Source organism: Musca autumnalis, unplaced genomic scaffold (genome assembly GCF_047663935.1).
Source record: "Musca autumnalis isolate F117 unplaced genomic scaffold, ASM4766393v1 scaffold_3, whole genome shotgun sequence".
Classification (NCBI taxonomy): Eukaryota; Metazoa; Arthropoda; class Insecta; order Diptera; family Muscidae; genus Musca; species Musca autumnalis.
This window is the reverse complement of record NW_027411866.1, coordinates 223,950,563-223,977,904: the sequence shown is the minus strand read 5'-3', so window position 1 is coordinate 223,977,904 and position 27,342 is coordinate 223,950,563. Positions and strand designations below refer to the sequence as shown.

At 33.4% G+C, this 27,342-nt stretch overlaps 1 pseudogene; it reads right to left on the bottom strand.

The window, feature by feature from the left end:
- The window catches only part of LOC141398444 (uncharacterized), a 266,339-nt pseudogene that overhangs the window by 116,751 nt on the left and 122,246 nt on the right, over positions 1-27,342 (bottom strand).

The window sequence follows — 27,342 nt, the reverse complement described above, 5'->3', positions numbered from 1 at the left end:
AAACGTATCGAGATGCAGGGATTGCGTTGGCTAGGCCATATAATAAGAATGAGCGATGGTGAACCCGCCAAAAAGGCGTATAAATTCGATCCACATGTCGGTGCACGCAGAATTGGCAGGTCAAAGAATAGATGGCGCAAACAAGTGGATGAAGAGATAGAAAGCGAATCACTAAACAGAGAGAATTGGAGATCTTTTCTTAGTTCGGTCTATGGAAAAAATGTTCTGTAATGGGCCAGCTAAGTAAGTAAGGAATTATTTTTTTGTCGAAACTTAGTTTAAGTCCGAAGATCGGTTATACAGGTCCACAAAAGTTCGAAAATGTTTGGAAAATTTGTGCCCATACTTTGCCCATCGTGAAAATTCTACCAGACTTAGATGAGGTTCCAATATGGACTCAATCGGTCCACTCTTCGGGTACCATCCACACAAAATTTCGGAAGAGTTCAGTTTAGGACCTGCTCTCGAATCGCTTTGATTTTTGTTGTAGCAACTTGCATTCACTGCCCTCCATATAACGGTGTAAGTTTCTTCAGGGGCAAGTCCATACCTCCTGAGGAAATAGCCTGAAAGGTACAAAAAAACCCTATGACACCGTGTGTATTGGTTGGAGCGCAAGATAACACTCGAACGTACCTGCCGATTCGGTCAAAATGTGGCCTTCGTAATATTTTGTGCAGCCTTAGTTTAAGTTCGAAGATAAGCCATATCGGTCCACTCCTCTAGGTACCTTTCCCACAAAAGTTCAAAAATGTTCGGGAAAGTTGTGAGCACGATAATAAGGGAGTGACCGATTTGGTCCATACTTTACACATCCTAATATATCTACCAGATAAAGATCAGATTCGAATATAGACTATAGTTTTCCACTCCTTCGGGTACCTTCCACACAAAATATTGGATAAATTCAGTTTAGGGCCTGGGGCTCAATTCTGTTTCTATGAAAATGTGAAATGAAAACTTTTATAAAGGAAAAACCTGTCAAATAAAAAAATCATAATGGAAATATATTTCATTTCATATTTTCATAGAACAAGAATCCAGCCTCTGCTCTCGAATCACTTTGTTTTTTGTTGAAGTAACTTGCATTCGCTGACTCAATTACTCCATACTCCTTGAGAAAACAGCCCGAAAGTTGTAAAAAACTCCTATGGGAAGATATGTAGTGACTGGAGTACTCGAACCGAATACTGCGTTCGTCCACACTTTGGATATTATAATATTTCTTAGAATATTATATGAAATTCGAAGGTGGTGCTTATAGGTCGACTCCTTCCGATACCTCCCCCACAAAAGTTCGAAAATATTAGCTAAAATGGTACGCGCGATTTCTCATAGACGTAGCAACCGATTTGGTCCTAACTTTGGATCTCTAAATATTGTCGAAAGTTAGTTTATGTTCAAATTTGGGCCATATCTGTACAATATTTTTGTGTGAACACAGATTTGGAATGACGATTTTTTTCTTAATCTACGAGTATGTACCAATAATCATAAATGTAGTGTCAATTTTTTTTTTTTTTTGAAATGGAAAAGACGTTTTTAGACATTTTTGCTGATATCTCTGTCGGCAAAGCCGACTGATACTTTTTTACTTGTTTAACATAAATTAACTTTTACTTTTACTTTACTTGTTTAACATAAATTAACTTTAAATTAAAAACATTTCATTTTATCCAAAAGCATTTAATTTGTATAATATACAACCAAAATTCGCGAGTTATAAAAGCCTGAAAGTTGGATTCAACTATCTCATATTTTCCAAAAATTTGCCCATATACACTCTCTAGCCTAAAGGCTGAGGGTATAAATATTGTAAGTTTAAAACAAAAACTTCTCTTAAATACTACAATTTATCACTATTATATGCTTACACATTAGTATTATTATGACCATGATTTTGCAAAGCCAACATATCCGCATTATTGTGGAGAACCACAATAAATTTTATGATGAATATTTTAATGACATTCAATTAATTATTTAATTAATAAACGGAGAAAAAGTGAAATGGCGGACATGTCGATGTATTGCTTTTGTTGTTTTTTTTATTTTATGGCTTGCCACTTTTGTCTGTCTCCATAATGTTGCTAATAAATATGCCATAGAATTGTTTGTTTTTTTGTATAGTGGAAAAACAAGTGAGAAACAAGAGGCTACATATATAAAAAATTATTATGTTAAATAACAAAAAAAAAAAAAAAAAAAAAAATATTGTGAAAAAATTAAATAAAAATGTACGACTATGATTTATCTATAGCCGCAGCAATGATGAAAGAAAAATTAATAATATTGGCTTCAAATGAAAAATAAAATTAATATTAAATATATTAAGCTTTCCATTGGCAATAAGTTGAATTCTATGCTCTTACTTTTAGCACACTAAAATTTCCAACTTTTGAGTTGGACCAGTGCGGCAGCAATTTGTGATTGAAATATTTTATAAAAGGCTAATTGTTGTGAAAATTAAAAGAACTTCTTTAGAGGTGAATTGGGGGCATACAAATTTATTTTTTTTATAATGAAATTGTAACATAAAAATATCTCAAAAGCTTGTCAATGATCCCATTGCTTATGGATGAGGTTAAATATCCTCTCTTATTTCTTGGAAATAGACATACTCTTATATCTTGGATGAAAAGGATTTTCTTGAAATTCTTGAAAGAAAAAAATAAAAAAAATCTCATTTTTATCCCGCTGTGCTGGTAGATGATATATTATTTGTGTGCTTTCAAAGCCAATTGAAAATGTTTGCATAAAAGAAAATAGAATTTATTGTGAAAATATTTTCTTTTAAAAGAAAAGTTAAAGAAGAAGAAAAGAAAAAAAAAGGAAGAAGAAAAACTCAAAAAGTGCATTGTTGCTGGGTGGTGCAATTTTGTGCTTGAAATAAATTTTCTTAGAACATATTTCTGTGAATAACGTATTGTTGTTGCTTTTTTCAGGTGAAATTCTGTTCTACTTTGATAAAAGAAAGTATTTTTTAATTGTTCTTTTTTTTTGGTGCAGTGGTGCTTTTGGCTTCTTTTTGTGGTGAAGATAAATAGAAATTCAAGGTAATTTAAGTAAAAAAAAATCAAATAAAAAATATTTGAAAACATAATAAAATACAACGCTTTCTTATTTTAAAACCGTTTACATACCTTGGCCGGTGTTGAAGAATCTCCACTCACCCTGTGACCTCCCAAATTATTGACAACACACGTGAAGGTGGCATCACGTCCTTGGGCCACCGTCACATTTTCCAATGGTATTACAAAATCCGGTTCGAATGCACTGACTGCAGCCGATTGTTGTTGTGCAAATGTTGCCGATAATGATGTAGCCGACGACGATGATGATGACGACGATGTGGAGGATGCCATTGAATGAGGTCCCATATAACCGTGTCGTGTTGAGTACGGTGAGATTTGAGAGTAAATTTTGTTGGAAATGCAAAAATCTTTGATTTCATACATTTTTTGAGGTTTGATAACAACAAGAACAAAATGTGTTAAATATTATAAGTAAAAGCATTTGTTTTTTTTTTTCTTTTCTTTTCTAAAAATAAATGATTTGGAATGCAATACAAATATTGATTATGGATATGTTTTGAGTGGTATGTGTGGTTTAGGAGGACACAGTCAGTTTTGTTATAAAGTTATTATTTATTTTAACTTGTTTTAAACAAGTGCTTAAAACGCATGGTACATATTGACAAGTGGATCGTTAAAAGTATTTTTGAAAATTTGATTTAAACAATTTTTTTAGTAAAATTATGATTTACTTTATTGCTTCAAAAGTAAGAAAATGAAAAGTTTTATAATACTTGTAAAAAATCTTTAAACAAAATGTTTAACAATGATATTAGTCATACGTACTTCCTCGGCGGAGTAAGGGGTCATACGGAAGGGTCATGGCAAGGGTCAGAAGTTAACTAACGGTAACAGCAATATTGAACAAAACTTTCTACTGTGATGGATATTTTGCATAGTCTTTTTTAATGGTGGCACATGCCACAACTGGAGAAAATAATTCAATATTTTATAAGTCGTATAATTAAAAAATGTATAATTTTCATTGGCAACGGATCCGGTTAGCCAGTTATTCGACCCGAAAGGTGATTCCGAATGGTGATTCCTATTGAAAAGTCATAAGGCCCATTCATGTAGACAATTTTAAGCCTGCAACTTCTGGTTTAGCCGGTTTCTGATAGGTCTTACCCTTTCTGAAAAAAAAATTAAGAAAATTGAATAAGGTCCCCAAAAACCCTGAATAAGTTTGTTTGCGCACTTGGGATAAATGTCGACTTTAGGACATTTCTTCTAATGACAAACCCTTTCCATCAAAATTCAGCTTTGTGGGAATTTTTGTCATTTCCTCCTACATGCATGTAAATTTTTGCTGGACTAATTAATTACTAACATTTTGTTTATTTTTTTTATACATAAAAAGGTCACGCAAAATCTACATTAAAAAAAAAAATTAAACAAGTAAAAAAGCCGCTGAGCAACCAAAAGGAAAACCAAACACAATAATTATGCCGTATATAAAATATATTGGTTATGAATCAAAAGTTTGCTTTGAAAGCTGTAGGTACAGTAATGGGCGGTCTCGAAATATTAATTTAGTTTTAGAGTTCTCTTGAACAATAGCAATTTTAGTATGTGCCGGCAGGGTTTTGAAGATTTTGGGCCATTATCCCAGGATGTATTGACTTACTTCAGAAATAAATGAGACCGCTAGAACAACTTATTGAAAAAGGAATCAAAACGATGCGAGAGGAGATATTAAACTTCACTTTTTTCTAGGGAGGTACCCGAAGGAGTGGACCAACCTGATACATGACTGGATGAAATAATACGTTGTGCAAAGTCTGCACCAATCAGAAACTCCCTACGAGAATTATCTTGCGGATTTGCCATTTTGGTTGGTTCCGTCAGAGTATCTTGGAGCTTTTAGGTCAATATCTTATGATGTATGTACTTGCAGAAGAAAAAAGTGTACCGTCGTAAGGGGAGGCGCAAGGACGACCTACTGAAAAAAATTTCAGAACGGAGCTTTTAACTTCACTTTATTCGAATTTTGTGCGGGTGCAAGGAATAATACGATGTGCGAAGTTTGGACCAAATCATTTGCTCCCTTCGTTAACACCATTTTAGAGGAAAATCTTGATTTTTTTGTGATGGAGGTACAGGAAGGAGTGGACCGATATGGCCTATCTTCGAACTTAAACTAAGTTTGGAAATATTACCATGCCCAAATTTGAGTTATCGTGCGCACCAACCAGACAGACAGACGGACAGACAGACAAACAGACACACATGGACACACAAACGGACGCACATGGTTAAATCGACTCCAAATTTTCTGAAACGAACATACTTGGGGTCTAAAACCGTTATTTCGATGAGGCACATTTTTGGTCGTATCAAAGTGTATATAACCTTTCTAGCCTTAAGGCTGCGGCTCTATCCGCATACATTTTTTTTTTTGAAAAAATTGTTCCGTTTTGCACTAATGAATCACCTTTTGCCTATTATAGAATACTAGCAAAATGCCCGCTACTTCGTAAGCGTAAAGGGAATAATCTACAAATAACCAATATTGAATATGAAAATGGTGGATACTGAAAATTTTGATATACTAATACCTTTTTAAATCAATATTTAATTTTATTTAAGTACTGTTCTTATACCTTTAGTTCCAATTTCCAAAAATCACACAGCTACACATCAACAGCGAGCCACATTGTAAATTCCAGTCCACTTTTTATTAGAACGGTACGGGTAATTTGAACATTTTATCAACATTTTCCAACCGAAGTATCTGTAATTTCGGCATTTGTGATATCAAAATGAAGAAAGCCTTTATTCAAACAATTTTACTTAATGCGCACCCTTCCGCATCGCCCCTATATAACAGTTGTTCTTTACATACATATGTTAATTTAGACCTTTTTGTGGGGGGTTCTTGTAAAAAAATTGTCGCATAGATTTACGTTTTAAAACGTTCAGAATAAAAGAACAATTTTGTTCAAAAGAAACGTTTTTGATTTCAGTGCATTATTTAGAAACCGCCATCGCGTTAACTTAAAAGCAATAGTACACTATCAAGTACAATTTTAAAAATTCATGGTATACATTGTAAAGGCGGATTTTCATAAACATTCTCAATACAAGTGCTACTGGTATTAAATACTTCTAGTACATTTATTGTACTACCACCTTTAACAGTGAACCTTACAAATAAATAGTAAATCAGAATTCCCCTTCTATTCCTTAGCCCAATACCAAATTTATTGCACTTTTTTTACTTTCCGCACACTAATTATATAATTCCAGCTTCACCCAACACCAAATATAGTACTATTTTGTACTTTTCGTATTTCCAATACCAACTCAATAATTCAGTCCTTAGCGACCTCCATACCTAATTTCAGAATTTGTATGTATTTCAAAAACACAAACAGAGATCCTAATACAAAAATTTGGAATTCCACCTTTATTCACACATTTGGAACCATTTAATTCTTTTCGTACGAAAGTATGAATTTCAATAACTATCTCAGTCCTCCACTACAACAGTAATCTAATTATATATTTCAGGATTTTAGCTCGATGCGTTCACCAATATCCAAATTGTACCAAATTTAGTACTTTTTGAACACATAAGTACGAATTTCCGAAATCTGTCTTAATCCCCCACGCAACAGTAATACTATTTCCAAATTTCACGATTCAGGCTCTATCCATTCACCAAAATCCAAATTGTACCAAATTTATCCATATCTCAATCATACACTTCAACAGTAATCTTAATTCCAAATCCAAATTGTACCCAATTTAATACCATTTCCGTACACACAAGTCCAATTTTAAAAGGCTGTCTCTATAACCCAATTCTAAACTGTAACAGTAATGCTAATTCTATCTCTATCCGTTCAACCAAATCCAAATTGTACCAAATTTAGTGCTTTTTGTAGACATAAGTGTGAATTTCTAAAACTACCCCCATATTTCAATCCTACACTTCAACAGTAATCTCAATTTCAAATTTTTGGTTTCCAGCTCTATCCGTTCACCCAACTCCAAATTGTACTAAATTTTGTACCATTTAGAACTTTTCATACACATGAGTACGAATTTCCAAAGCCATTTCCTTTTATAAACACCACTTCCCTACCTTGATTTCCATACCAAATTCCAAGATTTTAGCTATATCCGTTGAAAATATACAATGGGTACTAAATTTAGTAAGTTTTAGAACACTTATAGGTTGAATTTCCCAAAGCCCTTTGGTACTTTTTTCTAACCCTCATTTCATAAAAGTACCACAGGAAAAAAATACCATCAGCAAATTTTATGTACGGCTCTCACTGACAGCTAATCGATTTTGTCGCGTTTTGATAGTTGTTTTTTACATTTACCCCTGTTTGCTCAGAAAAAATGCCCAGCAAAAAATCATTACCAAATAATGACTTTATTCAGTAAATTTTTGCAGTTGTAACTACTTACTGATTTACCGTAAAAGTCATTATTTTTACATGGGGATGTCATAGGAAGGAAGTACTTCCTTAAATGTGTTTTTTAATTACATATTAAACCACTTACCAGTAGTCAAAAAAAAGCTAAAAAGTGTATGTTCTATTTTTAGAACAATTGTGGTGAAATTATATTCAAATTCAACACTCCAATTATTTTTGTTTTGATTTCATCCTTTTCGTTTTTCCGCTCCCTTCTGGTGGCGAACACATGAACTTCTGATTTTTAGCCAAACAAAGTAACAGTTGTTTAAAAACACCCATGTACATCAACATTTCTTCGTAATTTTGTCAACAAAAAACTCCCATGCCGACGATGAGCTTTGAACACACAAACCTAGGATTTATAGTCGGACACACTAGCTCTGTGCCACCGTACTTACTCCTTAGTAAGTAGTTAGTAAGTAAGGAAGTAAGTAGTTATGTGTAAACCATTATATATGCACTACCTGATAATGCGGAGTGTAATGAGAACTCATTACTCGGTAATGCATCAAGTAATGACATGTGCTTACCACATTTTTGCTGGGTGTGTTTTGTGCTTTTGTATGTTCTGTAACGAATATACAAAAAAAAAAAACAAAAATGTAGTATTTTTCTGAACAAAAGCAGGGTAAATGCACAAAACGACCACGAAAACGCGACAAAATCGATTAGTTATCAATGAGAGCCGCACCTAAAATTTTCTTAGCGGCATTTTTGCAGAACATTTCGGAGCTGAAAAACGTAATCTTGTGATACTTTTATAGCGGCTCTTAAAAAAAGGACGAAAAGGACATTGAAGGAAGTGAGTGAGAAGGTTGAAGTGCTCTACGAAAATAATCATTATTCGATTTGACTGAAGACATGTCATCTCAAAAATAAGCTAAAGCAACACTGAACAAAGATATAACGATAATTCCTGAAGGCTTACAGGGTCTTTAGCAAAAATTTCATCACGCCATAACGCGGAAGTTCGACTCACGGCGGATCTGTCCTTCGGGGTTCTTAATATACTCACCAAGGGCTTTCTTCCCCAAGAGGAATTTTCCGTGCCCCAGACTTTCACCTCAATTTTGTTGCACAGTGTAATAAATAAACTAAAATACTACAATTACAATTTTGATCATGTGGCTGCAATGCTTATTTTCGGTTATAGGTATATCTACTTATAGTGACTTCAAAAGTTTGTCAACAAAGCGTCAACTGCGTCAACTTTTTTTAAAATTAAGATTTTATATTATCGTATATGAAAACTCATAAAAATTTGATACAGGGATACGAGGTTGTGTAAAAGTCATAACCCTAGTGTTCACGCAGCATGCAGCAACATGCGAGCGACGCATGTACGAGTCCAGAACAACCCCTTAGATCAGAGACGGACTTCTTTGAAAAGACAGTATTGTGAGGGCGCCCATTGAGTTGTTTTTGCATTTGCTTCTCTTTCTCACTTGCAGTGTAAGTGAATGAAAACACTTACACACATACTAAGACATTGATGGAAATTCTTTGGCGACGCTGCCTTAGATGAATTTTTAGTCACTCATACAGCCGAACAACTTGAGGAAGAATTCTAAATCGTTGGTTGCCCCCAATCAATATTTTGAAGGTTGTAATTCAATTTTCTCACACAAATGACTGTATTTCTCATGGATCAAGAAACTTCTCCCCAAAATTTTAAAATAGGTCTATGTTTCAGTTTATTTTTAGCCGAATTTTTGACAAAAATGTGCTTTAGTTTGTTTTTGGTGTTCCCAGAGGAGCGAAGCATTTTCGAAAAATAAAGGAAACTAATAATTCATAGTGGAGGGTATGACAAGATCCGCACGGCTGAAATTAACTTTTATTTCTTTACGCGTTTAAATTTAACTGTAATTTTACAAATCAGTTTAGAACATTTTTATTTTCATTTCTAATCAATTAAAAATATTTAAGAATGCCTCAAAAACCACACATATCACAAAGCTGATTTTAAATGTAAACAAACAACTGTGAATAACGCTGTGGGAGTTTTGCAACAAAAATTATAAAAAATATGAGAAACAAATTCAATAAAATAATAATAAACAACGAGCGTTCATTTATTTAACATAAAAACAACAATGATTTGTTTGCAAAACTCAAACACAAACATCAGTCAACACAACAATAGCCAACAACAAAAAATAAAATGTGGAACCAATAACTACTCACCTATACAATTGCAGAGGAGAAATATCACCAGGAAATGCCATCGGATGATATTTAAATGGGCATTTATAATTTGTTTTAAATTAACAGCTATTTGTTGCTGTAAATGCAGGGGCTTTCGTTGTGGTGTTGATGATGGTAGTGGTGGTGGTCGTGTTGGTGTTGGCAGTGACAGTGGTAATGACGATGACGACAACGACGACGATGTATGTCTTAAATGTTGATGTGTGTGTTGTCGTTGTTGCAGATGTTGTGTGGCATCCTGCTGCCGTTGCTGCAGTAGCACTACTTCATACTGCTGCTGTTGATGCGGATATTGTGGCTGATGTGACAGCAAATGCCTGGGGTTCTCCAGTCTGTGATGTTGTTGCTGCTGCTGTTGTTGTTGGTTGATGTTAATGGTGCGGCAATTATGCTGGCTATGAGCTGGTTGTTGTTGTTGCATGTTTATCATCTTAACAAATTTAAGAGCATCTCTTGTGTCCCTTCGCTGTGGTAGTTGACAAAAGTTGGGCACTCTAAAACGAGGAAGAAGGAAAGAAGAGAAGAGAGAAAAACGTAAAAATTTAAAACCCATTTAAAATAGCTACTAACACTTAATAATAATAGCAGTAAGCGAGCAATAAATGTCGGAACTTTGTTTTCATTAGTTTCGTTTTTATTGTTTAGATTGTTGACATTTAATGTGTTTTTCCACTTTTTTGTGTTAGTTTCTGTTTATTTTCAAAATAAAATACTTGGAATATTTGTTTTTCATTTGGTTGTTACGTTTTTTTCATTTTCTCGTTTTTGTTTTTTATCATGGCCATCAGTAGTAGTGGCATTTTGTAGTTGTAGCCTGAATCCGCGCATCCCCATTGTCCGTTTGTTGTGCTTGGACGACGACGCTTAATTAATGGATGACATTTTGCAATAAAAAGTTCATTTCGTTTTTTTTTTCATTTCACTAAAGTTTTAGTCCCCAGCATTTTTGTTTTAATTGCATTTTGTTATTTTTTCCTGTTCCCGTGCGTTTTTTTGCAGCTCTTGTCCTACCACAAAATGTTGTTAAAATAATAAATTTTATTTCACATTTGTTCGTTATACAAACAACATTGTTAAAAGGACCAAGTTTATGTAAACACATTCACATATACATACATACATACATATGTACATATGTATATAACATATAAGCTGCAGTTGCACAATGGGTTACAGGATAAATGTTTATTTAAATTTTTTATATTTTTCCTTTGAACAAAAGTTGTTATTCTTGTTAAAATAAAAGTTTTGCTTGACCAGCTGCATACGACCCGTTTGACAATTGAATGGGTTAGGAAATAGGAAGTGTTGTGAAACCAAATTTTCTATTACAAAGAGCACAAAGACTACCAGATGAAGCAGCCTGCATATAGTTGATCTTTTGTTTAGTAGTTGTATTTAGCCAGCATAGTCAATGTTGGAAGCAGATCTTATTTTGGGGGTCATTTATTTTCGATGCATAGCGCGTTAACCACCGTATCATGGACTTGCCCATGAAAAACATCATATCGCTTTAAACAGGACCATAGGAGCTACTTCGGTATACATTGCAAGAATAACATACCTAAATTTAACTTAAACAATTGTTGAACTTTTACCGTAAGAGTGGACCGATATAGACCATATTCGAGTTTTATCTAAGATTCACAGAACAAGTAAGGAAGTATAAGTCAGCTGTGCTGACGGATATATACCCTCAGCCTCTATAGGTGCCGTAATATGGGGCTATACCGAATCAATAATTCAATAATCAAACTTCTGACTCAAAGAGAACTCAAAATATTAAATTACTTTTAACTAAGTTTGGAAGAAATTTTTAAAAACGTTTTAGAGTTATTCTGCACACTAGGCCTTGGCGGCTGAGTTTTTCGGCCATTATATCAGGAAGTATGGACTTACTCCGAAAAAAATTACCGTTGTAAAGGCAGTAGCTAGGACAACATATTGAAAAAATTTCAAAACGATCCGATGGAGTTTTTCTTCTTCACTTTTTCCGAATTATGTGTGAGAGATACCCGAAGGAGTGGACAGATGTAGTCAATATTCAAACCGATCTATAAGGGCAATCATGAATAAAAATTCCGTGCGGAATTTGTTCTCTTTCTCGAATTTCACAATTTTGTTTTCCCATATTTATGTCCATAAAGGAATATTTTTCTCGATTCGGCGAGAATATTCCATAATTAAGTGATACTAGTAGTTTTTAACGTTTCAAAATATTTACTTGAAAATAATTTCACCTTTTTATACCCTCAGCATTTATGGTAACGAGGGTATATACACTTTCATACGGGCAAAATGTGCCTCATCGAAATAATGGATTTAGACCCCACTTATATTTGGTTCAATATATGACTTTCAAAATTTGGCTTTCGTAATATATTGTCCAAACTTAGTTTAAGTTCTAAGATGGGTTATATCGGTCTACTCCTTCCGGTACCTCCTCCACAAAAGTTCGAAAATGTTCGGAAAATTTGTACGAACGATAACTCTTGAAGGGAGCAACCGATTTGGTCCATACTGTTCACATCGTGAAATTTTCACCGGACTTAGATGAGATTCCAATACGGAATTAATCGGCCCACTCCACTATAGGTAATTTGGCCTGTTTTTGAGGCAAAAATTAATAGCGGTGGATATGTGGGCTTTTTATACATTTTTATTGCTTTATATGCAAAAGTAAGATAAAACAAAGAATTACAACGTAAAATTCGGATATAGCGAACATCGGTTATAAGAAACTGCGTTTATAGCGAACAAAGTTTTATGTTTCCAAAGAATTTTTCTTAATATTTGTACACACATTCAACATCTTAAAACGACCACGACTATTACAAACGAAAGCTGTTACCCCGCGAATAGAATTTTTTACAATTTGTTACGATTTTCAGGCCCGCTTTAAAGCAGAAGCGGATAGCGACGAATTTAAGCACTGTTTCAAATATTTAAATATATGATATTTAAAAGTAGGCTTTAATAAAAATTTTACAGACGAATACGTCTATAACGCACGCAGGATATAACGAACAACTTTTCTTTTTCCTACCCCCTATTCTCATTTTACCTATTTTATCCGTTCCAACCCAATAAAAGCGGTTACAATAAAAGAAAAACGGTTACAATGAACTAAAGTACTGAACCGCCAAAAGATTTTTATAAACATTGATATGTTTAAAATATTTATTCGCGAAAAGATCTGTATAAATATTATATTTTTAAAGGACCAAATAAATCACGCAATCATGATCCCTAGTTAGAACTTATTACAGCTATAATTAACAAAAATGTTGACCACAACACGTATGTACATTTTTAGAACACATGGTCAATATTTCTTTAAAGAAAATGTCTTTTTAGGTCAAATCGGATGCTTTTTCGTATTTAATATTTCCTTCACCAAACAAAAAATTAAAAAAATATATATTTTTCTGCAAGGAGGGCACCTTCAAAAAAGTGATATAACTCAAAAAACGCAAAAAATCGCACCTTGGTAATTATGTAGTTGATTCAGAACCCTTTGCTGAAGATATTCCCTATAGCAGAATCACGGCCAAACACGGCCAATTTAGTATAAGTCTATATGAAGTGAGTTTAAGAAAAATAAAATATTTATTTTTGACTTTTTGTGTTTTTTGGTCGCTACCCATAATGTTTAAGCTATATTATATATTAAATAAATTCCTCTCGCAATTACCAATCTATTCCATTTTACATATATTTACATTTGGTTTATTTTTCCGCGGTTTTAAATACATTGAAATATGTCTTACAATATATATTTTTTTTAGTTCTTCTTCGAAATTCTCACTTTGACTGCAATTTAAACCGCGATAATGACGCTATTTTGAAATATATCATTCATATTAATAAATTTTGACATGTTCTTTTTTTAATGCCAACTAAAAAATTATTATTATTAAAAGTTGCAAAATCGACTTTTTGCCTCAAAAACTGGGCAAATTACCTATAGTGCACTCCTTCGGGTACCTCCCACTCAACCTCCCACACAGCTGCTACTATTCATTGCTCCCCATACGACGGTACTTTCTGAGAAAATAGCCTGAAACGTGTAAAAACCCCAATGACACCGTGTGTAGTAGTTGGAGCGCAAGATTAGTCTCGAACGGATCTGCAGATTCGGTTCAAAATTTGACCTTCGTAAAACTTTGTTCAAATTTACTTTAAGTTCGAAGATAAGCCATATCGGCCCACTCCTTCAGGTACCTCCCACACAAAAGTTCAAAAATGTTCGGACAAATTTGCGCACGATAGCTCTTGAAAGGAGTGACCGATTTGGTCCATACTTTACACTTACTAATATATATACCAGATATAGATCAGGTTCGAATATAGACTATATTTGTCCCCTCCTTCGGGTACCTCCCACACAAAGTTTCGGATATGTTGACTTTAAGACCCGCTCTCGAATCAATTTGATTTTTGTTGCAGCAACTTGCATTCGCTGCCTCAGTTACTACTGTAAAAGTTTTTTTAGAGGCAAGTCCATACTTCTTGAGAGAACAGCCCGAAAGGTGTAAAAAACTCCTATAGCACCATATGTAGTGGCTAGAGAGCACGATAACTCTCTGAGTGATCAACCGATTTAGACAAAAATTTGGCCTTCGTCATATTTTGTTTAAACTTAGTTTCAGTTCGAAGATGGACAATACCGGTCCACAACCTCCCTCCAATATTACAATGACCCACTGAAATGAATAGTGGGCCCGATATCTTTCGAAGATATGCTTTTTTACTTGTTTAAAATTATTTTCCTTTTAAAAAATTCCGAGAGAAATATGCATGATTGCCCTGTATATCTGGAAGGAATACTACGATGTGCAAAGTTTGGACCAAATCGATTGTTCCCTTGGGAGTTATCGTCCACACCATTTTACCGGAAAAATTTGAACTTTTGTGAGGAAGGTACCAGACGGATGTGCAAAATTTGAACAAATCAGAAATTCCCTGCGAGAGTTATCTTGCGGATTTGCCATTTTAGTAAGTGCCGTCAGGGTTTCTTATAGCTTTTAGGCCATTCTTTCAGGAAGTACGTACTTGCCCCAGAAAAAAAATTGTACTGTCGTAATGGGGACCGCATGCTCAATGTGAGATACGTGCATACCATTTTAGTGAAACTTTTTATATATTCGGGGGAAGAAACGGATCTATGGCAAAATATGACGAATTTTGGACCAGTTCGAAAGTGCTCTCCAGCCACCACATATGGTGCCATAAGGGTTTTTACACCTCTCGGGTTGTTTTGTGAAGAAGTATGGAATTGCCCCTTTTACCATCGATCGTAATTGAGGCAGCGAATGCAAGTGGCTTCAACAGAAATCAAAGCGATTCGAGAGCAGGTATTAAAGTGAACTTATCTAAAATTTTGCGTGGCAGATACCCGAAGGAGTGGTCTAAATCGACTCCAAATTGTCTGAAGCTAATTTCGTCCCAACATACTTGTGGTCTAAAACCGCTATTTCGTGGAGACACATTCTTGGTCGAATCAAAGTGTATATACCCTCGTTAGCTTAAAGGCTGAGGGTATAAATATTGCGATATGCAAAGTATGGACCAGCTCGGTTACTGTCTACGAGAGTTATCGGGCGCACCTTTTTTGGCAAAACGTTTTGAACTTTTGAGGGGAAGGTACCTCATGAGTGGACAGATATGGCTCATTTTCGAACTTAAACTAAATTTGCACGTATCGTATACTAAGAAGGACAAATTTTTCGTACGTTCCAGTCATTACACATGGTGCCATAAGGGGTTTTAAAGCGTTCGGGTCTATTTCTCAGGAAGTATGGACTTGGCCCACTTCCCTCGTAATGGACGCAGCGAATACAAGTGGTTGCAAAAATAATCCAAGCGATTCGGGAGCAGTTGCATCACTTTTCCCAAACTTTGTGTGGGAGGTAGTCGAAGGAGCAGTCTGATATAGTCCATATTCGAACTTGATCTATGTCTAGTAGGCGATGTGCAAAGTATGGACCAAATCGGTTACTGCCTTCTAGAGTTATCGTGCGCAGCATTTAAGCGAAAATTTTGAACTTTTGTGGAGGAGGCACCTGAAGGTGTTTACCGATATGACCCATCCTCGAACATAAACTGAGTTTGGACAAAATATTACGAAGGCCATGTTTTGGACCGAATCGGTTGATCCGTTCGAGAGTTATTGTGCGCTCCAGTCAGCCAAACAGATGGACGGACATTGCTAAATCGACTCCAAAATATCTGAAACGGGTTTTGTACAAAAATAAGTGAGGTCTAAATAAGTGTAGACCTTACTTATTTTTGTACAAAACCCATTATTTCCATTATTTATGAGGTACATTTTGGCCGTATGAAAGTGTTTATACCCTCTTTAATCTAAAGACTGAGAGTATAAAAAACGTTAGTCTTGATCATAACCCCTATTAAAATTTGAGCTAGGTCGAAAATGCGGCCTTAAATTGAATTAAAGCGCAAGAATTTATAACTTTTTTGAAGAAGGTACCTGAAGGAGTTTGCCTACATTGTCATCTTGAAACTTGATCCATGTCTGGTGTTGTTGTAGCTGGAGCTAAGTGTTGTTTCTTTGCTTTCTCAATCGGGTTGTGTTTTCAGGAGATTTGTGTAAATCAATTTCCTAGTTTACTGTCCCAGATAAATACAATAGAGGCCTGGGGTTCAGATGAGCGGGCATTATTGGGCAGTTGAAGAGGTGTAACGTATCGTCTTCTGTCCAATTATCAAAATTAGAGCATTTGAACAGGTGTGGAGTTTCTCACATTGAATTCACGATCCAACTGCCGTTCTAGAGGTTTTCGTGGAAAAATTTTTGGAGACATGTGTGACTTGGCTTGCTTGCTTTGGCATTATATCCTAAGATGATAACTTGTACTACTAATTTCTTGTAGCAGCCTCTCCACATATTGTCCGAATGGGCCAGGGAGTCTGTATGGCATGTACATAGATGGTATTTACCTTTATATGGGGGCTATTAGAAAACGTGGACCTATGTTGACAAATTTTTGCAAGGATATTTTCCACATATTGAGAACTCACTGTGCCAAGTTTTAGCTAATATGATTGTAAAATGTGGCTAATAGGTCAAAAAATACCTTAAATCGGGAGGTACGGATATATGGGTGCTATATCAAAACATGGACCCAGAGGCCCCATTTTCAATACTAGATATTCGCTTGATATAAGTAAGATTTGAGCCAAATTTCGTCAGCCTAAACATTTTTACCCAACATTTGGTTATATACTCGGGTATTTACCCAAGTATTTACCTACTTGTTTAAAGTATTGTAAAACTATAAATTTTGAAACGAATTCACAACCTAAACCCAGAAATAGGGTGTAAGATGTTGTATTGGCGATTCAATATAGTAAATACCCAAATAAATACCCACAAATGGGTATTTACCCAATTTACCTGGTATTTACCCATTGGGTATTTACCCACTGTCCATCTCTAGGCATGTAGATAGATAAGAAAATAGGGGCTCTATGAGAATAGTCTTCTACCCATCAACCGCATCAAAGATCACCAGGAACCCGAATTAAGTTTTTGTATGTTTTTGATGCGTTCGTGTCGAATTCTTCCTGCTTATTATTTCATTCAGTTCAGACATGCCGTTTGATACGTTCGTACAGTTTTGAACGAATTGCTATAAAAATATTGTATAATACTTCATTCACTTTTATTTTCAATAAAACAACAATTTTTCTACAATAACAGACAGTTGGTAATTATTCCAACGAGTTTGATTTTGAATGATTTTAGAAAAAAAAACAGGTAATCAATTATTTACAGATTATTTTTGTTGTTAACAATATACTTTATATGTATTCAAATTAACACAATAATCTATTTAAAATTAAGGCTAATTGTTATTCTTAAAATAACAATGTAAATACTTTAGTAATTGTTTGCTTGCTTGTTTCTAAAGCATTTTGTGCAATGCCCACATAACTGAACTTTTACAAGCAAACGTGAATAAACAGATCTGAAGTTTAAGTACAAAAAACAGAGAATCCTGTAAAATGCACTGACACATACAGCCATTGAAATTTTTGCTTTACTTCTTTGCAAGAACATTTTTCCAATTTCTCACAATACAACATGGAAACAAACGTATGAAGTACTCCTACCAAAAAAATACAACTACAAGAAAATAAAAGACAAGTCTCTATATTGTCTACACATGTTGCAATAAAAATGAAGTTGCACCAGTTTTCAATGATACAGGAGAATATTCAACCATCATCTGCAACATTTCAATAAAAGCCTTACTCCAAAAGCGATTGTAATCTTCTCTACAATGGACTTACCATCTCCTTCGCTTATACATATGTGACCAAAAGTACAGCATAAAATGCCTGACCAGAAACATGACCCTAAGTAACATGGTTATGTTTTAAAATGTGATCAAACAATACTTATAATGTCCATATGTATTGTTAGTTACATTCGAGCAACAGGAACTCCAAGTATAATCTTTGAACAACATTGAATGCCTTTAGACTATCATTGAGTTAGTTTAAAAGCAGTAAGGAAAGCATTAAAATCGGGTGGAGCCGACTATATGATACCCTACATCACCACGATTTCAATATAATTTTCAAATTGGACAGAATTTCGGTGTTTGGTGTACCAAATACCTCAAATCGGGTGAACACATATATGGGAGCTATATCCAAATCTGAACCGATTTTCACCAAAAGCAATAGCATTTTTCCTATGGCCATCAAAATGAAATTCTCCAATTTTAAGCTGAATCGGACAATAAATGCGTCCTGTACCTTGATCACAATAATACAAGGACAGACGGATGGACAAACATACAAAACTCGACTCAGAAAGTAATTCTATGTATATTCCCAAAAGGAACTATTGGTATATCTCGTTTCCTTTTGCATGTTACATACAAATGCACAAAGACATAATAACCATAATACCCCTTACCACAATGTGGTGTAGGGTATAAACAGAAAAACAATTGAGTATTCTATTGAGAGATACCGTTGTGGTCTTCTAAAGATGTATGATCAAGGAGATCTTCCTTGAATGGAAGTCCATTACCCTTGGCGATTTTCCATCCCTCGCCAGGGGCAATACTCTTAACGCGATGCTTATGTTTAAGGTCACAATTTTGTCTGTTAAAAGCAATTGTCTTGCATGAAGAAAAGTGGGAACGAACTAATAGCTACCAGGTAGTCATTTTCTACCAAAAAGATATCTTAAACAGCTATCTGAGTTTTTTCTAAAATCAACATCTCGTGTATCCGAGTATTAAAGAATCCTCCTGTTCTAGTGGCTTAACGAAGGGAATTTAAAGGTGATGTGTCCATCCTCTTAAAACAAACGTTAAGTCATTGATCAATATGGCGAAATCACCGTTCCCCAGAAAGGCTGCGAGTAAACCAAATCGGTTACTGCCTTCGAGAGTAATAGTTCGCACAATTTTGCCGAATATTTTTCAACTTTTGTGGGGAAGGTACCGTTTGATCTAGTCAGCAAGATAAACAGATGGACATGGCTAAATCAACACCAAATTATATGAAACGGATTTCGTCCAGACAAACTTTGGGTCTAACGCCATTATATCGATGAGTCACACTCTAAAGTCTAAAGACTGAGAGTGTAAACAGCACCAAAGAACTCTGAGATTGCTCGGTGGGCTCTTGAATTCAAAAGCATACAGTCAGAACAATAACACTGTGCAACAGTTGGGGAGTAGATCAAAATCCCAAAAGGGTCTTGGGTTCTCAGGTCGAATTTGTTTGATCCCCTTATGTGTAACCTTAACCAAAGGTAACGGGTCCCCAATATTGTGCTCTATAGTTCGCAAGATTAAAGATAAATGTATAATATACATTCTAGAGGCCTTTGGATTATAGAGTCATTGGTGCAAAAAATGGACCCGTTTTGGTTGGTAAATAAGTCCACGTTTTGGTACAGATTTTAGCCTTTTCGAGGATCTGGGCCTTTCGAGGATCCATTTAGACTCTAATTTGCACACATTTTCGCAGAAAACTTTCATTGTAGGACCATATTTCGGTGCATCGGACATATAAAGTTAAAGTTGATTTTACCTATTTTGAGAATCTTGGTCACACTTCCCAATCGATTCGGCTGAAAAATTGTATTTTGGTTTCTTTGGGTATAGAAAACCTCTCTGCAGGAAATTTGCAATACTTACTTACTTACTTAGTTGGCCCATTACAGAACATTTGTTTCATAGGCCGAACTAAGAAAAGATCTCCATTCCTCTCTGTTTTTCGCTTGACTTTTTGGAATACCGCGCCTTTTCATTTCTTCATTCACTTGTATGCTCCATCGAAGCTTAGGCCTGCCAATTCTGCGTGCACCGCCATGTGGCATGTATTCATACGCCTTTTTAGCGGGTTCATCATCGCTCATTCTCATGATATGGCCTAGCCAACGCAATCGTTGCATCTCGATACGTTTAACTATATTCATGTCTTTGTATAGCTGATATAGCTCGTGGTTCATACGACGTCGACATTCACCGTCAACGCAAAGCGGCCCTTAGATCTTTCGAAGAATTTTCCTCTCAAACACACCAAGCACTGCCTTATCTGCTTAAGCATGCTTCGGAACCATACATTAGCACGGGTAGTATCAGCGTTTTGTATAGTGTTATTTTTGTTTGACGAGATGTGGCTTTGTTTTTAAATTGATTACTTAGACCATAGTAGCATCTGTTGGCCAATACAATTCTTCTTCTTATTTCACAACTGATGTTGTTTGTTGCGTTTATGGCAGTGCCGAGGTAGACGAAGTCTTTAACTTACTTCAAAATTGTAGGTACCAACTTCCACAGTTGGTCCGAGCTCTATGGACGCTTTGCACGTCGACACCATCAATTTGGTCTTTTCGCCGTTTACCGCCAGACCCACTTTTGCATATTCAGCCTTGACCTTCCTAATGGTATCAGTTACTTCCTTTACTGATCGTCCCATGATGTCTATGTCATCAGCATAGGCAAGTAACATGTGGCTATTGGTGTAAATTGTGCCATTTCTTTTGACATTTGCATCTCGTATTACCTTTTCCAGCAAAATGTTGAATAGGTCACACGAAAGGCTGTCTCCTTGTCTGAAATCTCTTTTGGTACAAAATTCTTCGGAGAGGTTCTTTCCAATTTTAACTGAGAACCTAGTATCAGTTAAAGTCATCTTACAAAGCCGGATGAGCTTTGCGGGGATACCAAATTCAGACATTGCATGGAATACCTTTGATCGGAGGGGACTGTCGAATGCTGCTTTATAATCGACAAAAAGGTGAAATGTGTCGATGTGCATCTCTTGGGTCTTCTCTAGGAGTTGCCGCAGGGTAAATATCTGGTCAGTGGTGGACTTGCCAGGTCTAAAGCCCCATTGGTATGGTCCAATTATTTCGTTAACCATTGGCTTTAGTCGTTCGCACAATATCCCTGACACTATCTTATAGGCAATAGGGAGAAGACTTATGCCCATATAGTTGGAGCATACAGTCTTATCTCCTTTCCTGCCAGATGGTGCTAACTAGCTGATGCATACACCTTATCAGCGCGTCGCCTCCGGTTGGCTGGTAATCCATCGGCTCCTGCTGCTTTATTATTCTTCAGCCGGTTGATTGCTGTTGTTACCTCATCTTGGCCGGGCGGTATACATTTTATACCATCTTCTGGGATTGGATCTGTGGTATCATCGTCTTCGCTACTATTGGATACCAGCAGATTGGAGAAATGTTCCTTCCGTATCCTGAGCACGCTATCTGTATATGTTACCAGATTACCTTGCTGGTCTCTACAGGAAGATGTGCCTGTACCAAAGCCATCTGTTTGGTATTTCACTCTTTGGAAGAATTTTCGGACTTCATTCTGGCTCCTGTACATCTCTATTTTTTCACACTCCCGCTTTTCCATTTCTCTCTTTTTCTTGCGGAAAAGACGTTTCTCTTCTCTCCTTTTCTCCCGATATCTCTCTCGTGCGCTACGCGTTGCTACCGATTGTAAAGTAGCTCTATATGTCGCATTTTTCTCTTCGGTAGCAGCACGACACTCCTGGTCATACCATGAATTCCTTTGTGGAGGTCTCTGGAATCCAAGTATGGATTTTGCGGTTGTTTGCATGGAGTGGGCAATATGTTGCCATTGTGTTGTTATGTTAACGGGACAAGGAGTGCTCGCGTTAAGCAATTGGGCTAGTTGAGTGGAATATGCTGTGGCTATCTGCTGTGTTTGCAGCCTATCGATGTCCAACTTCCGCGTTGTGTGTGTTCGTGCTTTATTTGCAACGTTTAGACGGGTACGTACCTTTGCTGCAACAAGGTAGTGGTCCTAATCAATGTTTGCGCCTCGGAACGATCGTATATCCAACACGCTGGATGAATGTCTTCCATCTATTACAACATGATCAATTTGATTACTTGTTCTTTGATCTGGAGACAGCCAGGTGCCCTTCTGAATATCGAGATGATTAAATCTGGTACTGCTAACTACCATGTTTTTCGCAGCTGCAAAGTCTATCAGCCTCATACCATTGTCAGATGTTTCACTGTGGAGACTGAATTTCCCGACTGTTGGGCCAATGATATTCGCCTTTCCAATTTTGGCATTAAAATCGCCTAGAATGATTTTAATGTCATGGGCAGGGCAACGGTCATATGTTTCTTCTTCTCGCTCGTAAAATATATCTTTGGTCTGTTCGTCCTTTTCTTCAGTGGGAGCATGAGCGCAAATAAAACTGATGTTGAAGAATTTAGCTTTTATTCGAATTGCAGCAAGTCTTTCATTCACTGGGGTGAAGCTGGATACCAGATGTTTTAGTCTCCGACTAACTACGAATCCGCAACCAAACTCATGCTTTACGTCATGGCAGCTATAATACAGTGCGTCACCTTTAGGTGTTGTTGTGACGCCTTTCCCAATCCATCGTATTTCCTGTATGGCAGTAATATCGGCCTTGTACTTTTCAAGTACGTCTGCCAATGCGAAGACTGCACCTTCTCTATAAAGAGTGCGAACATTCCAGGTTCAGATTCGCAGATCATGGTCCTTAAAACGTATGCGGGGTTCGTCAACTTTAGAGGGGTTTGTTTTTCTTTTCTTTCGTTTTTTCATAGTAGGATGTTTTTTCTAGGGGAGGGTTACTAACCCGACGCCCAAACCCAAGTTTTTAACGTTCTTATGGGAGAACGTGCGGCACATGTTAGCTCACTACCTTTAACGGGTATTCAGTGTCCACTTGAGATGAAAGAGGGACCAAGATAAATCCTTGGCTTTGCCATGTTAAAGCCGGTCAAGACCGTTGCTTGGTATCATTCATCCCCTACGTCAGTAATATATATTTTGGTATGACCCCTACATAATGATACCTCCCAAGTCCACACCACCGATATTGCGTGGGTGGTAAAAAAACCAAATGGAGGTATCCGGTCAAAAAGCAAAAAACTATAAACGGGCTTCCAATTCTCTGGCTAATTTTATTTCATTTTGTGTTATGCTATTTTATTTTTTTATTTTATTTTAATTTATTTTATTTTATGTTACATTATTTTATATAATTTTTTCTATTTTATTTTAATTCCTTCTAAGTTATTTTATGTTATGTTATTTTATTTTTAATTTTATTTTATTTCATTTTATGTTATTTTATTTTAATTTATTTTATTTTATTTTATTTTATTTTATTTTATTTTATTTTATTTTATTTTATTTTATTTTATTTTATTTTATTTTATTTTATTTTATTTTATTTTATTTTATTTTATTTTATTTTATTTTATTTTATTTTATTTTATTTTATTTTATTTTATTTTATTTTATTTTATTTTATTTTATTTTATTTTATTTTATTTTATTTTATTTTATTTTATTTTATTTTATTTTATTTTATTTTATTTTATTTTATTTTATTTTATTTTATTTTATTTTATTTTATTTTATTTTATTTTATTTTATTTTATTTTATTTTATTTTATTTTATTTTATTTTATTTTATTTTATTTTATTTTATTTTATTTTATTTTATTTTATTTTATTTTATTTTATTTTATTTTATTTTATTTTATTTTATTTTATTTTATTTTATTTTATTTTATTTTATTTTATTTTATTTTATTTTATTTTATTTTATTTTATTTTATTTTATTTTATTTTATTTTATTTTATTTTATATTATATTATTTAATTTTTTTTTTTTATTTGAGTTTTGTATATTTTATTTTGTATTATTTTAGGTTATTTTAATTGATTTTATTTCATTTTATTTTATTTTATTTTATTTTATTTTATTTTATTTTATTTTATTTTATTTTATTTTATTTTATTTTATTTTATTTTATTTTATTTTATTTTATTTTATTTTATTTTATTTTATTTTATTTTATTTTATTTTATTTTATTTTATTTTATTTTATTTTATTTTATTTTATTTTATTTTATTTTATTTTATTTTATTTTATTTTATTTTATTTTATTTTATTTTATTTTATTTTATTTTATTTTATTTTATTTTATTTTTGTTTTATTTTATTTTATTTTATTTTAATTTAATTTTTTTTTATTTTATTTTATTTTTTTATTTTATTTTATTTTATTTTATTTTATTTTATTTTATTTTATTTTATTTTATTTTATTTTATTTTATTTTATTTTATTTTATTTTATTTTATTTTATTTTATTTTATTTTATTTTATTTTATTTTATTTTATTTTATTTTATTTTATTTTATTTTATTTTATTTTATTTTATTTTATTTTATTTTATTTTATTTTATTTTATTTTATTTTATTTTATTTTATTTTATTTTATTTTATTTTATTTTATTTTATTTTATTTATTTTATTTTATTTTATTTTATTTTATTTTATTTTATTTTATTTTATTTTATTTTATTTTATTTTATTTTATTTTAATTTTATTTTATTTTATTTTATTTTATTTTATTTTATTTTATTTTATTTTATTTTATTTTATTTTATTTTATTTTATTTTATTTATTATTTTATTTTGTTTTGTTTTATTTTATTTTATTTTATTTTATTTTATTTTATTTTATTTTATTTTATTTTATTTTATTTTATTTTATTTTATTTTATTTTATTTTATTTTATTTTATTTTATTTTATTTTATTTTATTTTATTTTATTTTATTTTATTTTATTTTATTTTATTTTATTTTATTTTATTTTATTTTATTTTATTTTATTTTATTTTATTTTATTTTATTTTATTTTATTTTATTTTATTTTATTTTATTTTATTTTATTTTATTTTATTTTATTTTATTTTATTTTATTTTATTTTATTTTATTTTATTTTATTTTATTTTATTTTATTTTATTTTATTTTATTTTATTTTATTTTATCTTATTTTATTTTATTTTATTTTATTTTATTTTATTTTATTTTATTTTATTTTATTTTATTTTATTTTATTTTATTTTATTTTATTTTATTTTATTTTATTTTATTTTATTTTATTTTATTTTATTTTATTTTATTTTATTTTATTTTATTTTATTTTATTTTATTTTATTTTATTTTATTTTATTTTATTTTATTTTATTTTATTTTATTTTATTTTATTTTATTTTATTTTATTTTATTTTATTTTATTTTATTTATTTTATTTTATTTTATTTTATTTTATTTTATTTTATTTTGTTTTATTTTATTTTATTTTATTTTATTTTATCTTATTTTATTTTATTTTATTTTATTTTATTTTATTTTATTTTATTTTATTTTATTTTATTTTATTTTATTTCACTTTATGTTATTTTATTTATTATTTTATTACACATTGCCTTCGTTTGAGGTTATATCTAAAAAATGTTGGACTGAGTGTTTTTGGTGTACTATCCGAATACTCTCACCCCATCTTGAATTTTCTACCTTCCAGAACATGACCCAAAAATTGATGCACAGTGTAATGGGTCGGTGAGAGCCTCGACCACTTCAAAGGCTGTAAATCAGGCAGTCGACCATACCGAAGCCATGACCAGAGGTCATGAAAAGCATCATATAAGTTGACACTGCCACTACCGGCCCATCCGTCTGTTTCATATGCCAGCGTGACGATGAGCGATAATGAAAACCCCACCACTGAAAAGACTAAAATCCCTTCAGTCAGTGCATCTTCGCAGCAACTTTGTACGTGTAAATAGTGGAGAGACTAGTCCTATGCACTAATTTTGAGCGTTAAATCCGAAGCATCATGACAAAGCTGTGTGACGGTTTGTACCAAATGATCGAATTGTTGCAAATATAGAAAAACGCTGATCCCAATGTGTGTAACACGCAAAATCATTGATCAAGAGACATCCAAAGGCTATCCCAATTTCAAAGTCATTGATGGATGGTCATCTCAAGGACATCCCCATTCTAGACGATGTGGGTCAGGAGTACAAAGGAGAGGAAGTCATTAACAACACAGATTGTGGTTTGTTGAGGGCTGTAATGTAGCGGCCGTACCTGTTGGCGATATCCAGAATATGAGGTACCCATCTCCTCCTAATATGCATCTGGACAGGATTCTAAATTTAGTCGGTCTCCGGAAGGGAAGTTCGAGTTTTCTAAATTATTTTCGTACAAACGGCATACTTGTCATAATATTTGATGTCCTGAATAAATGGGAGACCAATGAAATTTTATAAAGACCAATGAGGTATCCTATAGACAAAAGACAAATGCAGTCTTCTATAGATACGATTGAAATGTTCCCTATTTTTAGCTGCACATTCATAAACCTTACCACACCAAATTAGGGGTTCTGCAGATAGTGGGCCAATGAGACCTCCTATAGATAGAAGGCTAATGAGGTCTCCTACGGTCTTCAATAAATGGAAGACCAATGAAACAATGAAATCTTATATAGAACAATATAGGTCCAGGACTCATGTGGCCTTCTACAGATAAAACAACGAAGACGCCTTCTAAAGATAGATGACCAAATAAGTTTTCCATAGATAGAGGTGCAATGAGGTTTTCTATGAAGAGGAGACTAAAGAAGTTCTGTATATTGAATATCAAGAAGGTCTTCCGTAGCTAGTAGACCGATGGAATCTTCAACATGCAGTAGACCAATGAGGCATTTTATAAAAAGAAGACCAATAAGCTTTTCTATAGCTAGAATACTATCGTGGCCTTCTATAGATAGAAGGCTAACGAAGTCTTCTGTAGATAGGAGGCTAACGAGTTCTTCCATTAAAAGAAGAGCACTACAGTTTTCTTTAGCTAGAAGACCAATGCTTCTATGGCTTCCACATTTATTTCCTGTCTATTTCGACGCTTTAAGTTCGATTTCAATTTTTTTTTAACTCCATTCCAAGAGCTACATACGTATGCAGAGATATATACAAATGAACATGTATGTATGCTCCTTTCAATTCGAAAAATTACTCCCTACTGATTGTTTGTGTGTCTTCTGTACGCCCGCAGTTTGCTTTGGCCACCACAGAAAAAAATCCCAGTTACAGTGCATTGCTAAAGCCAATTAGCTAATATGCCTGCAGTCTGGTTGAAAGCATTGGCATTTCACAAAAAGAATCCCTATCGGCTGTGTGGGTTTCGCTTTTTTGTTGTTGTTGCAAACAAATAAACCAACACCCCCGTAGGATGGATGC